Genomic DNA, 17,500 nt, shown 5'->3' with positions numbered 1-17,500 from the left:
TCTAGCCCATAGAAGTGCCCTGCCAGTGTGCCACCAGACATTAGTTCCCAGTACCTCCATCAAGTAGAGCCACTGGCGTGATCCCTGGGGTGAACTTTCTATTACCTATCTACTCATCAAGATATCTCTGGAACAGGGTCATCTACGTGCTTTGCTTTACATGTATGGGAAGTCTATTCCAGGGCATGTGCAGTCTCTGGGTGAGGAACCTGTCCCTCTAGCATGTTGTGTTGGCTGTAGTAATGAGGTGAAGGTCCTGCAGTCTGTGGTGCAGAAAAATTGGGATGTCTGTAGATGTAACATTTGTAAAAGAGTTGGGTCAGACATGGCTTTGCAAGTCAAGCAGAGATTGCCTCTAAGTAGGTGATATGTGACAGACAATAGTCTTTTAAGTCTGTCTGTGAAGGACATGTGTTTACTGCCTAAGATCCGCATTGTGAGGTACTTCTGTGGCCTCTCCAGCTGTTGCAGGTGTCTAGTGAGGTACATGCCAAATGGGCCATTATACTTGATGATTAGTCTAATGAGAGAAGAGCACACAGAGATGATGACCTCTTTCTTCCTAGATGCAAAACCCTTGGTAATGAGATGCACCACATAGAAGGATTTCCAGACCACAGTGGCAATGTGGAGGTTAAAAGAGAGGTTGCTGTCAACCTGTGTCCCCATATCTCTTATAATGCCTACAGTGTTCAGCGGGCTCCCATTTATGTGATATTTAGTGGGAACTGAGTTTTTACCAAAGGACCCGATGATGAATTATGTGGTGTTAAGCTTCAGGCCATGGTTTCCACACCAGTCAGTGGTCTCAGTGAGGCCTTTCTGTAGGATGTCTGCATCACATGTGGAGTCAATGATGGAGCCCAGCTTGCAGTTGTCTGTGAACGTGGTAAGCCAGGGTTCCTTTGTGTTAGCCTGGATTCCTGAGAAGTAGATGCTGAACAGGAGAGTACCCAGGAGCGATCCCTGTGGGACTCCACTCATGACTGTTTGGCAGTCTGACTTGGAGCTTGCTACTTTCACACTGTGTGTTCTATCTGTGAGCCAATTTGCAACCCCCCTAGTGATTTAGGGGTTGATGCCTAGTTTGTTGGGTTCATCAATAATTCCTGACTGAGGAATGGTATCAAGAGCCTTGTCCAGATTGATGTAGGCTGTATGCAGTGCCTTACTGTCATATATAGCCCTGGTGACTGACTCAAAGAAGTCAACCAGGTTGAGCAGACATGATCTCCTTTCACAAAGCCAAACTGTGTGGAGTCAAGAGTTAGGAGATTACCTATATGCTTGTCAATCAGGTCCCTGATGATGCACTCCATAGCTGTATATATCAGAGTCGTCAGGCTAATGGGCTGATAATTCCCAGGGTCTGTAGTTGCTAAACCTTTATGGAGAAGGATGACTGTCACACTTTGCTATTTTGGAGGGACCAAGCCTCAGGTGAGGTTGTGATTGAACAGGACACACACATGTGGTTGCAGGTGTCCTTGTAGTTCATGTAGAACACAGCCAGAGATAATTTCAGGTCCAATGGAAGCTGTATTCTTGCCCATGGACAATACAGGTGTAACCTAGATGGTAGTAATCCTGAGTGCCTGGCATTCTTCTGGCATTCTGATATAACTATCAAAGGCTTTGTGATTGTTGTCAGTCTCTGCTGCAATCCTGCCATCATAACTGGCTTCAGATGATTTCATGACTCCACCTTTTTCTGCAACAGTTTCTTCCTTCTGTTGTATAGGTTATTAATGGCAGGGTCCACCAGATTGGCCTCCAGTGTTTGGAGGAGAGTGTCATGGCTCTGTTGGTTATGGCTATTTCCATGCATTGATGTACATATTTGTACAGTGCATTTGTGTATGATTCAGCAGTCATGCAGGTATTTTCCATTGCATGGGTGCTGTGAAGTTAGCCACCTCTAATTTCAGGAGTTCAAAGTCAGCTTTGGAGAAGTTTTTCAAGGTAGTTACCTTTGTGGGGCGTGTGGGTGAGATGTTGATTTCCATTCTGATTACTTTATGGTTGTATCTGACCAGGTACTGTTGTCAAGCAATGGTCCATATGTTAGTAATCAACACAGGTCAAGGATGTTGCTTTCTATACTGGATGTCAGAATGAGCTGGTCCAGGGCATTGGAACTGATGAATTCCAGGAATCATTGGGCCAGTGTATTGCTGCTTGAGTATCTTTCTCAGTTGATGGAGGGGTAGTTGAAGTCTCCTAGTATGAGAGTTTTGGGCTGGACCTTGATAGATTCTAAGGTGTTGAGGAATGTGGATTGAGAGTCTAGGGACATGGATGGGGACCTATAGCAGGCTATGACTTGCATTGTACTATTACCCAGTGTCAGTTGCACCTGATGTATCTCAGATGCATTATTCTGGGATAGTAGTCTGGAGGTGTGCATATCCTTTATTAATATGCCTTTGGAGCTGTGGTCCAGGTTTTGGGGCTGACAGGTGTGGAATGAGTTATAGCCTGGTAGTGCAGGGGTGCTGCCTGCTGCTGTAAACCATGTCTCTATTGCAGTACAAATGTCAATGTTCTCCATTTTGAGGAATGCTTCGAGTGGCTGCATCTCAAGATGTAGATGTCAGTGTTGAGCAGCATGACCCTCAGATTGCATATATGTATAGCTGTTACAGTGGTAATTTGATTTGGAACACTTCCTAAAAAGGCACTATAGGGGTGGCAAGACATTTAGCCAGAACCTGGAAACCTATGGGTGACAGATGCAGGCCATCTCTGACAAGCTATCGCAGTCTGTCAATCATGTCATCCCAAGCAGAGATATACTGGATCCCCTGAGAATGACAGCAGATATTTAAGCCAATTGTTGAAGTCAATCATTTGTTGTTTGCACTGTGGTATCATCCTGGATGACAGTAGTATACTGCTCAGGGCTACTGTCATACATGCCTGGCCCACATAATCTGAGAACTCCTCAATATCTCTTTGCATGTAGTCCAGGGAGGTATTGGATTATGGCACCTGATAAACAGCTAAATGTTACCTTCTCCATGTTCAACCTACTGAGTGGGACATATGTGTGCCTTACTATTGAGCCACCTACGATTACTGTATTAGTCAAGGTGATTTGCCTTAGGGGCTTAGGTTGAGATGCACACTGTGTAGGTGAGATATGTGTCCTATGGTTTGTGCTGTGTTGTGGTGGTCGAGTGGGTGTCTGTCTTGGTGGTCTCTGCTGTTGGGGTAAATGTCTATTGAGTGCCTCTGTGAAGGTGGGTGAGTGTTTTTTGTTTGTATGTCAGAGCTGTAATAGTGGATGTTCTGGAGGGGTATGTGTTCAATGTGGTATGGTGTAGGTGTTGACCCTTCTTCTCTTGACCAGCTGGTCCAGTCTTTGCTGGAGAGTAAATATCTTCCAATATGGTGATATAGGGGTATCTCTCACAAGTCTGAGTGTTGGGAGTTCTGTGTATATGAGACAGTTGCAACAGTGCCTCAGAATACCTGAGTGCACCAGGTTAATGGGAAAAAAGTACAGAGAACTGCACTTTAATCATGCCAGGAGGGGTGGTCATAATTACTAAGTACTGGATCTAATTCTGTGAGGAATGACTATTGCTGATGGCTTTCAGGTGTGCCAGCATAATTGATACAAAAACCTGTTGAAGTGCAAAGCTATTAGGCTATTTGAAATGCAGAAGAGAAAGAACTAGCAAGATCTAAGGGAAAAACTGAAGGCAGACTTTCTGGGACCTGTGATAATTTACCTCAGCTGTGCAGTTATCAGCAACTTTGGCCAGCTGTCAGCCCAGTAAGCTGTGTAGCACATGCAATAACTGCATAACACTGTAGTACAAATAACTAGAGAGGCAGTGATTATAATCTCAATACTGGCAAGTAAGTGTGTTTGTGATAGAATCATATATGGTGTGGGTCATACCATTTTGAGTTGTGCACTACCATATAAACCTCCCATCACCCTACTTTACTATGCCTGCTGATGTCATTCACCTTAGAAGTACCTTGGGATGAGGTGAAATCATGTAAGCTCCATGGCATGTCTGATAATTGCATAACACTGTAGTAGATATCACTAAATAGGTAGGGCTACTATTCCCAATACTGGCAACCGTTTGTGTGTATATGTGTGCAAATCATATAGTGTGTGGATTATACCATTTTGAGTTGTGTACCACCCTGTAAACTTCCATTACTAGGCCTGCTGATGTCATTCACCTTAGAAGTACCTTGTGACTAGATGAAATCATGTTAGCTCTGTGGTGTATCTGATAACTGTGCAACCCTTTAGTAGTAAAAACTAGATAGGTAGAGGTTCTAATCTCAATACTGGCAACTGTGTGTGTGTGTTTGTGTGATGATCATATCCTGTTTGGCTGATACCATTTTGATGTGTGTACCATCCACGCCTGTTTACCACCTCCCAATGGCATTACTTTATATAGCATGTTAATGGCATTTGCCTCACATACAGCATGTTAAACCATTGCACAGGCCATACCAGTCCTCTGTATAGAAGTCTATGGAATATCCAGATGTTTGCAACCTATATGTGGTCTGTGTCCCTTAACAATGCCCATGTATGTGATATTGTTTCCAAATCTGCCACAGTGAGTGTAGTGACACACATGCCAACCTCAAGCATCATACCTGACTTAGACATCATGCTGATACAATGTCTGCTACACTATCACTTGTCCAGGCTTGTAGGAGCAATACATGACTCCACATGCTATTTCTGTTGGCTTATCTCACCATCCATGAAGGCATTAAGAACATTACATGTTGTAAGAGGTAATGTGTCATGTCCCATGCATATAATCTATTTGGGGCATGTCATGTGCATGTAGTACTACAGTACATTGAAGTGGAAATGTAGGTTTACTAATCTGTCTGTTGCCAACTGTGCTTGTGTTACTGTGCGCATATCCCCTGTGTCAGTCCTTACTGTGTGTAGGCAAAGGATATACCATTTTGTCTCCCTGTTCCACCTGGTGAACTCAGGAATGCATACCACAAACCTGTCATACCCAGTATCATGAAGATGCAAAAACCAAATGGCTGCAGGTACACTGAGGTGCCCAAAACACACAACAACAGCAAAAGTAAATTAAGGCACCAAAGTTACACACTGGAAATCAGCCACTGTACTTTATTGCAGAAGACAAATGGTAAGCGCTTTCACAACTTAATGTTGCTTCATCTGACCACATCACTACAACTGATGTTTGGTTAAATACTAGGACAATTAGTATGACATCACAATTTAAAGAGATATTACTCCACTAACATAAGAACATATATCAATATATATATAAAAAAAATGCATAAAATATATAGAAAGGTGTGTATTTACACACAATAATATTTAAAAAAGGGGGAATGTCATCCCTGATGGTTATTAAAATATACATATACACACACATTTGATGCACATATAACCATAATAGTACAATAAAAAATATATAAAAAACTCATATTTAGTGTTTAAGGTGCCTTGCCTTAAGGTAAGGAACTAATGAGGTGCAGCCATTCAAACCAGGATATCTATCTGCTTGTAATTTAGTGATCCATTGTTGTTCTAATTCTTCAGTTTGGTTTTCTACATCACCACCTCTGTTTGTCCTTACTATTTGTTGTAAGATTAAAAATTTAAAATAATGACTACTGTCTGTATTCAGGACATGATTAGCTAGAGCATTTGATTGCTTCTGGCTCCGTATGTCCCTTATATGTTCGAACATTCTTTCTTTAAAACTCCTGTTTGTTTTGCCTACATAATAGGCATGGCATGCTTGGCAAAAACAAAAATAAACAACATCGACACTTTTACAATCATAGTAATTCTTCGTATAAAGTTTAAAACATTTAACAGGATGAATGTACTCATTTTTAGTGTAGACATGCTGACAAGCAGCACAATTCCTGCACGGGAAGGTGCCCTGTCTGTTTGAGAGATTTTTTCTAAAATGCTGATGTTCTATTACAGAGCTGCTGCTTTAAAGACACATTATTTCTAAAACTGAAGTTTGGGGTGTCACCAACTATGGAAACCAGATCTGGTATTTCATGTAATAAGTGCCAATTCTTTTTAATAATTTCCGTATACTTACTGATGTCGCTTGCAAATCTAAACACTATTCTAAACTTATAAACTAAATAATAGTATCGTATCAGGAGCAGGATGGTGCACTGAGCCTCTATCTATTATGTAGAAGGCATTATGTAGAAGGCATCAATAAGTATACGGAAATTATTAAAAATAATTGGCACTTATTACATGAAATACCAGGTCTGGTTTCCACAGTTGGTGACATCCCAAACTTCAGTTTTAGAAATAATGTGTCTTTAAAGCAGCAGCTCTGTAATAGAGAACATCAGCCTTTTAGAAAAAATCTCTCAAACAGACAGAGCACCTTCCCATGCAGGAATTGTGCTGCTTATCAGCATGTCTACACTAAAAATTAGTACATTCATCCTGTGAAATGTTTTAAAATTTATACGAAGAATTACTATGATTGTAAAAGTGTCAATGTTGTTTATTTTTATTTTTGCCAAGCATGCCATGCCTATTATGTAGGCATAACAAATAGGAGTTTTAAAGAAAGAATGTTAGAACATATAAGGGGCATATGGAACCAGAAGCAATCAAATGCTCTAGCTAATCATGTCCTGAATACAGACAGTAGTAATTGTTTTATATTTTTAATCTTACAACAAATAGTAAGGACAAACAGAGGTGGTGATGTACAAAACCACACTGAAGAATTAGAACAACAATGGATCACTAAATTACAAGCAGATAAATATCCTGGTTTGAATAGCTGCACCTCATTAGTTCCTTACCTTAAGGCAAGGTGCCTTAAACACTAAATATGAGTTTTTTATATATTTTTTATTGTACTATTATGGTTATATGTGCACCAAATATGTGTGTATATGTATATTTTAATAACCATCAGGGATGACATTCCCCCTTTTTTAAATATTATTGTGTGTAAATACATACCTTTCTATATATTTTATGTATTTTTTTATGGATATCGATATATGTTCTTATGTTAGTGGAGTAATATCTCTTTAAATTGTGATGTCATACTAATTGTCCTAGTATTTAACCAAGCATCAGTTGTAGTGATGTGGTCTGATGAAGCAACATTAAGTTGTGAAAGCGCTTGTCTTCTGCAATAAAGTACAGTGGCTGATTTCCAGTGTAACTTTGGTGCCTTAATTTACTTTTGCTGTTGTTGTGTTTTGGCACCTCAATGTACCTGCAGCCATTGTTTTGCATCTTCAGTTCCTATTTTTATTACTAAGGACACACTGCACGTGGATATAATATGGACATGGATACCAACCAAGAATCATCTAATGAGCATCGTCGATTTTTAAAGCTTCTTGAAGTACCAGTGAATCCATTATTAAACGCTGACGTACAGGCAAATACAGTGGATATTGGTTCAGAGATGGAAAAAATGCTTGAGTTTCAGGCACAATATAGAGGGCTAGAAAACCTTCTAAATAAGTACAAACGACTACAATGGCAAAGACTACACCTACAAGCTTCATTGGAAGCTAAAGTAATACCTTGAGGTCTACGTATCGTAAATATGCCAACTTATGGGAATACATATCCTGAACTCTTACGTAAGTGGCAAGAATTGAATTTATCTTTTAGCTCCAAGTATATGGAGCTCCTTATAGAGTTTTTTACACCTCTTGAAACTGAGCTGAAAACTGAAATTGTGACACTAGAAAACCAGATATCTGTAACCTTTCCTGCTACTATTACCCTTAATAAAATGGGCCAGTTGCATGAAAGCATTAGTGCCTATGAGGAAAAGCTTCAAAAAGTTAAATTAAATAAATTAAACAGAGATAAAACTGATTTTAGCAACAATAATGTCTTTTCATGGTGGAGAGACCCTATAAATAGAACCCCTTTGTATAATCCTACTACAGTGAACAGAGGAACTAGTAGGACACTAAATACTGAGACACAGGCTTCCACTTCCTGTTTTAAAGCTACTGAGATGAGGGAAAGCATGGCAATACAACAAACTGACCAAGAACATGTAAATTCTAGTGTTCCTACTCTCCAAGTTGCATCCTTTGCTTCTATAGTGAATGGGAATACATCTACATCGAATATGGATAAAAATTCGAAGTCAGAAGAATGAAGGAATTCAAACACTATAGGTAAGACTCCAATAGACACTTCACAAGCAAATGCTACAGATACTGGTGTTTTTTTAGAGAATTTGAAAGTGGGAGAATTCACTTTGAAAGCAGCTCTTCCTTTCAGTGCTTGAGCCAAAAGCAATCCCAATATGGGAAAGACAGCAATGGAATATCAAATGGACAGAACTGCACACTTTTCAAAGAAAAGATGTAAAAACTGATCTTATTGTTAACATTTCTTCCTTTATTCTAACTAATGAACAAAACAGTTTGCTTAATAAGGGTTTGTCTTTTATACCTGCCAAGAAGGCAGATTTAACTGAAATGCTAACAGACTTGAAATTGCTTGGTAGGAATTTATCATTAAAATGCATGTTTCGTAATAATGAAAATGTCAATGTAAATATATACAAGAAACCTAGCACTTTTGTACCTCCCACCCTTTCAGGCATACAAAGATTTTTAGATATCTGTGAAAATGCTTTTAATGAAGCTTATACTCCTGGTAAGCAAGGCTGCACCTTTCATAATTTAAATACAGAAGAATATAGGGCTCTACATGAATTGCAGGATTTACATTATCTTATTATTAAACAAGCAGATAAAGGTGGTAAATTTGTATTAATGGACAAAGATTTATATGTTAACCAGATGAAGGTTTTGCTATTAGATACTTGTACCTATCAAATGCTGACAAAAACAGCTATAATTGCTATCACTGATAAAGTGTCTTTTTTAGTGTTTGATTTACTGATTACAGGATTAATTAATGAATCCTTATTCAATTATTTTTCAGTACAAAAACCTCTAGTTCCTAGGATTTATGGACTCCCTAAAATCCATAAACATCCCACGGTTCCTCCTTTACACCCCATCGTATCAGGAGCAGGATGGTGCACTGAGCCTCTATCTATTTATGTAGAAGGCATTTTACATGAGTTCTTGGATAGTTGTTATACAGTTCTTAGAGACACAAAAATGTTTTTACAGCAGTTGCAAAATAGAGTGGAAACCATTGAAAATGATGAAGAATTTGTATTCCTTACCATGGACATTGAATCTCTTTTTACTAGTATTCCAAATGTTTGGGGTATTGATAGACTAAGAGAATTCCTCGATATGAATAAGAAGCTGACTACTAATAAGATTATGCTAGTCTGTGCACTGTTGGAGATTATACTCGAAAATAACATTGTAACTTTTCAGGATCAATTTTTTCTGCAGAAGATTGGCATGGCTATGGGCAATTCGTGTGCAAATAGCTACGCCAATCTATCACTAGTACGATGGGAAGAACAATATGTTTTGTCAGATGTTAACCCATTTTTTGGCTACATTCTTTGGTACGTCCGTTTTGTGGATGATGTTTTTGTCTTGTGGAAAGGGCATGGAGAAAATATCAGTAATTTCACTGATTACCTGCATAGTACTACAGACTTTTTGAAGTTTACTTTTACTTTTTCTGATACATGTGTTGATTTCTTGGATGTGAGTGTCACCCTTACTGATTTAAAGCAGATAAGAACCAGTATTTATCACAAACCCACAAGAACTAATGCCTGTCTTCACAGGTCAAGCATTCACCCGAGACACATACCTAGAAATGTCCTCAAAGGACAATTCTATAGAACCCTATGCCTACATAATAATGATGAAGAGGCAGTAGTTGCTTTAAATAAGTTACAAGATGAATTTCAAACAAGAGGCTATTCTAGCTCAGAAATCACTAGAGTGATAGCAGATGCATGGAAATTGAGATCTACAAGATGTAAACCATACATGAGCTCTTATAATGCTGATACAAGTATACCTTATGATACAAGTATTGATAGAAATAAGTTTAGAATAGTGTTTAGATTTGCAAGCAACATCAATAAGTATACGGAAATTATTAAAAAGAATTGGCACTTATTACATGAAATACCAGGTCTGGATTCCACAGTTGGTGACACCCCAAACTTCAGTTTTAGAAATAATGTGTCTTTAAAGCAGCAGCTCTGTAATAGAGAACATCAGCCTTTTAGAAAAAATCTCTCAAACAGGCAGGGCACCTTCCCGTGCAGGAATTGTGCTGTTTGTCAGCATGTCTACACTAAAAATGAGTACATTCATCCTGTGAAATGTTTTAAACTTTATACGAAGAATTACTATGATTGTAAAAGTGTCGATGTTGTTTATTTTTGGTTTTGCCAAGCATGCCATGCCTATTATGTAGGCAAAACAAATAGGAGTTTTAAAGAAAGAATGTTAGAACATATAAGGGACATACGGAACCAGAAGCAATCAAATTCTCTAGCTAATCATGTCCTGAATACAGACAGTAGTCATTGTTTTAAATTTTTAATCTTACAACAAATAGTAAGGACAAACAGAGGTGGTGATGTAGAAAACCACACTGAAGAATTAGAACAACAATGGATCACTAAATTACAAGCAGATAGATATCCTGGTTTGAATGGCTGCTCCTCATTAGTTCCTTAACTTAAGGCACAGGTGCCTTAAACACTAAATATGAGTTTTTTATATATTTTTTATTGTACTATTATGGTTATATGTGCACCAAATGTGTGTGTATATGTATATTTTAATAACCATCAGGGATGACATTTCCCCCCTTTTTAAATATTATTGTGTGTAAATACACACCTTTCTATATATTTTATGCATTTTTTATGGATATCGATATATGTTCTTATGTTAGTGGAGTAATATATCTTTAAATTGTGATGTCATACTAATTGTCCTAGTATTTAACCAAGCATCAGTTGTAGTGATGTGGTCTGATGATGCAACATTAAGTTGTGAAAGCGCTTACAGTTTGTCTTCTGCAATAAAGTACAGTGGCTGATTTCCAATGTGTAACTTTGGTGCCTTAGTTTACTTTTGCTGTTATACCCAGTATCATGCATGCCCTCATCAACTGCATCAGGGTTGAGTGTATGGGAATGAAATGGCAGAGCCAAGAGGTGTTGACAGGTGAATCTGTTGCAGTTAATGTAATGGCTATGTTTGTGAGGGACCTGCTGACAATACTGCAGTAATCTGTTCTGTATGTATGAGCCTGCGGTACTACACAACACTAAGCTGACATGTCTGAAGGCTATCTGTCTGTGACAAGGGGTATGTATGCAAGATGACACTGTCTGACAACAGTGTCCCTCACACTCTGTTGCATGCATACATACCTGGTGAATGTACATATAAAGCTGTACTTTTCCTATGACACGGTCGGTGTATTCCCACTCTGCCATACTCCCTCTTGGGATTGTCTGCAAGGCCATAACTTGCAGGCACACAGACACCTGGAGCACAAACAGAATGCAACATGTTAGACTACATTCAGCCAGTTTTACTAACAGCAATGATGCATCATGGATAATAAGGTACATACACCTGTATGTGTACCCATAACAAATGCAAGCAGACAGCACCTTACATAGTATTACATAGCTACACTGTACTATATTTACCCTGTGCATCAGAACCATATTAGCCTGCCCCTGCATCGATGGCATGGATGACATGGATGTGTCACAGGTATCATCATATGCACAGGGTGTGGTGTGGGTTTGCCAAAGGCCTAGGGTGGGCCATATGGTTGACATAATGTGTTTGTGTTTGGAGGGGTATCCAATAGATGGGCTGTGCAGATATGCTGTGTGTGTCTGGAGGTGACCTGCCTGTGATACAGATGTGTGTGTGTGTGTGTGTGTGTGTGTGTGTGTGTGTGTGTGTGTGTGTGTGTGTGTATGTATGCACATAGTCACTCCATGTGGCTGTCCTACACAGGGGTATTTTGGACAGCTGTGGACCATGCATGGCAGGGTGTCCAGTTTACTGTCTCCAGCCATGGACATGGGAACTTGTCCTTCCAGGGGTATCACTGGCACCACCAGGCCCAAGGCCAGATGCAATACTTCTTCCTGATGGTGACTGCTGTCTGCTGGATCCATGCCCCTGACAGAACTGCCAGGACCACATGCACATGGCCTACTCTGTTGTGATGTGGACAGCAGCCACCCCTTTGGTAGTGCTGGTGTCACTGCCATTATGAGTGTGAAGGTGCATGACCTGTATACTCTCAGCTGTTGTTGGTGCTGACCTACATTCACATGGCCAATACATATCTCCCACCACCCGGTCTAGTGCAGACATGCCACGGTTGAGGAGTGCCAGGATCTCACCCCATTGTCTATTCATGACCTCAGTATTTTGGCATGTGGCCTCCACAAGGTCATGCATGTTTCCATGTAAATCAGGAAGACTTGCATCCACCACCCTGAGTATTTGTCTGGTGTGGCATTCACTATGTGTCTGTGCATCCATGAGAAGCTAGAACATGCATCTGGTGACACTTGCTGTAGCACTTGCAACAGCGGCTTGATTAGCAGCAGTCCACCTGTAAACACCCCTGTCTATCCACCAGTGTGGGACCTCTCCAGAACTCTGACAATGGCCAGTGTCCACACTCACACCTGCCATAGTCACTACACTAGCCTGCTCCATGCTACCACCAGCCAACTGTTCATCATCTGTGGCCACTGCTAATGGGGTATGTGTCAGCATTGTCACAGTGTGTGAGGATGGTGTTTACAAGACTGGGATGCCAACCAATGGCACAGATTCAGCCTCTGACAACCCCATCTGTACATCTATATTCCTATCATCATTATCAGAGCCTGCAGAGACAATGACATCAGTTTCCAAGTGGGAGGGACCCCAAACCCCATCACTACCTGTGAGGGGAAGACAACATATGTACATTAATATCTGCACTTTGAGGTTGGCTGTTTCACACACACACACACACACACACACACACACACACACACACACACACACACACACACACACACACACACACACACACACTCACACACACTCACAAGTGAGGTGGCACAAATCTTTTACACAGACATCACACTACCCAAAGTTTGACATGCATGACACATGGCCCTCAACATCATGCATTGCAGCCAGTTTTACTACCTGTAACTGACAATATAGAGCTGTGGGATACATTAGTAGTGTTATTAGGTGATGGCCTTTCCCCAGCACAGACTGCACCCATGTACACATCATTGCTGTTCACCTGTATAGCACAGTGGCAAGTACTACAGAACATATCTCACAACTGTACAGATCCTTGCATGATGTGCAGATGTCTGTCTCATATGTTTGCTCTGTTCCTCATATCTCCTGTGTTTGTCTGATACATAACTGGGATGATCTGAGGAGTGATGTCACTATTTAATGACTTACATTTAAGTTTCATACCTCCAAACCAGCAGTAAATGTATGGTTACACAATTCTTGTTACACTATCATGCTAGCACAGTAGCCTTTGCACTGACGGGCATATCCTGGAGGATGTACAACACTCATATGGCAGGAAGAGAGGCGAAAGGCTAGGAGTGTGGTAGTGAGGGAAAGAACTTTTAATGTTGGCAGTGTGACTGGTATAGGGACAGAACTAGCCGATATGATAACCAGGGGAAGGTTGATATGTTGTGTGTGCAAGAGACCAGATAGAAGGGGAGTATGGCTAGGTGCATGGGAGGTAGGTCACAATTGTGCTATCATGGTGTGGATGGGATGAGAAAGGGTGTAGGGGTTCTCCTGAAGGAACAGTATGCCAAGATCATTTTTGGAGGATGACATGAGTGTCTGATTGAGTGATGTTTATGAAGCTGGAAGCTGATGGTGTAATGATGACAGTTGTTAGTGCATATGCTATGCAAGTTGGTTGTGTGATGGATGAGAAAGAGAAATGTGAAGTCAGTTGGATGACATGGTGATGACTGTACCCAAGGGTGACAGAGTAGTGATTGCAACAGATTTCAATGGGCATGTTGGTGAAGGGAACAGAGAGGATGGGGAAGTGAGTGGTATGTATGGTGTTAAGCCAAGGAATGCAGATGCTGAGATGGTAGTGGACTTTGCGAAAAGGATGAACATGGCTGTGGTGAATACGTACTATAACATGAGAGAGGAGCATAGGGTGACATACAAGAGTGGAGGAATATCCACATAGATGGAATATATCCAATGTAGGAGGGCCAGTTTGAAGGAGATTCGATATTATAAAGTGGTGACAAGGGAAAGCGTATTTAGGCAGCATAGGATGTTGATCTGTAAGATGATGTTGGTGATCAAGAAGAGGAGTGTGAGGCAGCATGAAGGAATGGTAGGAAATGGAAAAGGGTGATTGTGAGGTGGAGTTCAGGGAAAAGTTAAGACAGGCACTGGGTGACAGTGAAGATTTACCAAATATCTGGGTAAGTACAGCAGAGCTAGTAAGGGCGATGGCTAGAAAGGTGCTTGGTGTGATATGTGGATGGAGGAAGGAGTACAAGGAGTCCTGGCAATGGACTGAGAAAGTACAGGACAGTATTCAGAGAAAGTGGTTGGGGAAGAAGGAGTGAGATTGTGAGAGAGATGAGGAAAGTAGACAGGCATATAAGGAGATGAGGTGCATGGTGAAGAGAGAGGTGGCAAAGGCTAAGGATGAGGCATACGAAGAGTCGTATGACAGGTTGGACACTAAGGAAGGATGAAAGGACATGTACTCATTGGCTAGACAGAGGGACTGAGCTAGGAACCATGAGCAGTAGATAAGGGTGCTAAAGGATAATGAGGGAAATGCACTCACAAGCATGAGGAGTGTGTTGAACAGATGGACAGAGTACTTTGAGAGGCTGACAAATGAAGAGAATAAGAGAGAGATGGTTGGATGATGTGGGTATGCTGAATCAGAAAGTGCAACAGTTTACCAAGGAGGAAGTAAGGATAGCTATGATGGTCCACATGACATACCTGTGGAAGCCTGAAGGTGTTTAGGGGAAATAGCAGTGGTATTTTTAACCAGAATATTGAATGATATCTTGGAAAGTGAGAGGTTGCATGAGGAGTGGAGAGAAAGTGTTTGGGTACTGTTTTAAGAATAGGGTTGATGTGCAGAGCTGTAGTAACTATCGAGGGATAACATTGATCAGTCACATCATGAAGTTATGGGAAAGAGTAGTGGCAGCTAAGTTAAGCAGGGAGGTGATGAGTAGTGGTCAGCAGTATGGTGTCATGCCAGGAAAGAGCACTACAGATGCAGTGCTTGCTCTGAGAGTATTGATGGAGATGTACAGAGTAGGTCAGGAGTTGCTTTGTGTCTTTCTGGACTTAGAGAAAGCATATGACAGGGTGCCTAGAGAGGAGTTGTGGTATTGTATGAGGAAGTCATGAGTGGCAGAGATATATGTAAGAGTGGTACAGGATATGTACAATGGTGGTGTGACAGCAGTGAGGTCTGCAGTGGGAGTGACAGATGTGTTTAAGGTGGAGGTGGGATGACATCAGGTATCAGCTGTGAACCCTTTCTAATTTGCAATGGTGGTGGACAGGTTGACAAACAAGATCATACAGGAGTCCCTGTTGATTATGATGTTTGCAGATGACATTGTGAACTGTATTGAGAGTAGGGAACAGATTTAGGAGAACCTGGAGAGGTGGGTATATGCTCTAGAGAGGAGAGAAATGAAGGTCAGCAGGACTAAGACAGAATATCTGTGTGTGAATGAGAGGGAGGATAGTGGAATGTTGAGGATGCAGGGAGTAGACTTGGCAAAGGTGGATGTGTTTGAATGATTGGGATCAACACTTCAGAGTAATGATGACTGTGTAGGACAGGTGAAGAAGAGAGTACAGGCAGGATGGAGAGGGTGGAGAAGAGTGTCAGCAGTGATTTGTGACAGAGGAGTACCAGTAAAAGTAAAAGGGAAGGTCTGCAAAGGGAGAGTGAGACCAGGTATGTTATATGGGTTGGAAACAGTGGCATTGACAAAAAGGCTGGAGTCAGAGCACTACATGGCAGAGTTACAGTTGTTAGGATTTGCACTGGGTGTGACATGGGTGCACAGGATTAGCAATATGTATATGAGTGGGTCAGCCCATGTTGGACGGTTCTGAGACAAAGCCAGAGAGGCAAGATTATATCAGTTTGGAGATTTGCTGAGGAGGGATGCTGTGTATATTGTGAAAAGGATGATAATTATATAGCTGCCAGGTAAGAGGAAAAGAGGAAGGCATCAAATAAGGTTTCTGGATGTGGTGAGAGAAGGCATGCAGGTGGTTGGTGTGACACAGCAAGATGCAGAGGACAGGCAGAAATGGCAACAGATGGTACACTGTGGTGACCCCTAACGGGAACAGCCAGAGGAAAAAGGAGATGTTGTAATGTCAATCTTCACAGATTTGCCAAGGCTTTGCCAGACATAATACAACTGTATGAGTAAATGACTACAAATATGAGGCACGCATATGATCAGTGTGCATAACACTGGACAGTTAAATGGTGTGAGCTCAGTATATCACATGCAGTTCAACACACACATCTGCAACAGTACTTTACTATGCAAATGCCATGTATAGGTCTCTGACATTTCTGAGACAAACAAGTATATCATAATTGTATTCACAAGTAAGATATAAATATGTACGACATACCAGTAGCTGGCCTAGCATTGTCAAAGTCAGTATTGTTTAACACACACTCCAGTAGTAGTCATACATGAGCCATCCTTTCCTGGAGTGACTCAGGGGCCTGACCTATGATCTATGCTACTGCAGACAGATCCAGATGATATGGCCATAGGTTCTGATCAGCAATATATCAGTACAGCATTGTTGAGACATATATGTTAAACTACATATTTCCCATTCTTACATACCCCCTACTGCAGTCCATTACAGGCTTACTTGTTTGACATACATGTTTTTTTCCTGCTTGTTTTCTTTTGTTATTTTCACTGTTTTCACTCTCTCTGTCTCTCTCTCTCTCACACGCACAGATGTAGGGTGTGCATCGGTTTTGCATAGGCAGCAGCTTGCCTTTTGTAGGTAATGCTCATGAGCAACTGATGGCATGTGCATCAATTGGTGTCCCCCACTTACTAATTGCATGCAGAACAGCTGTGTTGTTATTCATATAGCCAATGGCATGGCAACACACTCCTATAATTGAGTACTTCATGTGGGGGTTGGCCCTTTTCCTTGCCATTGAGGAGGACTTCATGGAGGTGTGTGAACAGCAGCATCACAGAGGGTATTTGGGAATACCCCTTACAACCCAAACTGTGGAGACAGGCCAACAAAATGGGGGTGAATGTTCCAGACATAGGGACAGAATGTATGTATTGCTGTTATACATTTGCATTAATGCTAGTCTTTCTGGACATGGAGTTTCTGTGTGATTTTAACTCTGACAGTGTTATGTGTTTGACATAACTCACAACTATAGGGCTATCCGCAGACTTGCCAGAGGTTTACCTGTTATGTTTGG

This window comes from Protopterus annectens, chromosome 1.part2 (assembly GCF_019279795.1).
Source record: "Protopterus annectens isolate FY-2018-M chromosome 1.part2, PAN1.0, whole genome shotgun sequence".
NCBI classification, from domain to species: Eukaryota; Metazoa; Chordata; order Ceratodontiformes; family Protopteridae; genus Protopterus; species Protopterus annectens.
This window is presented reverse-complemented; position numbering follows the sequence as displayed.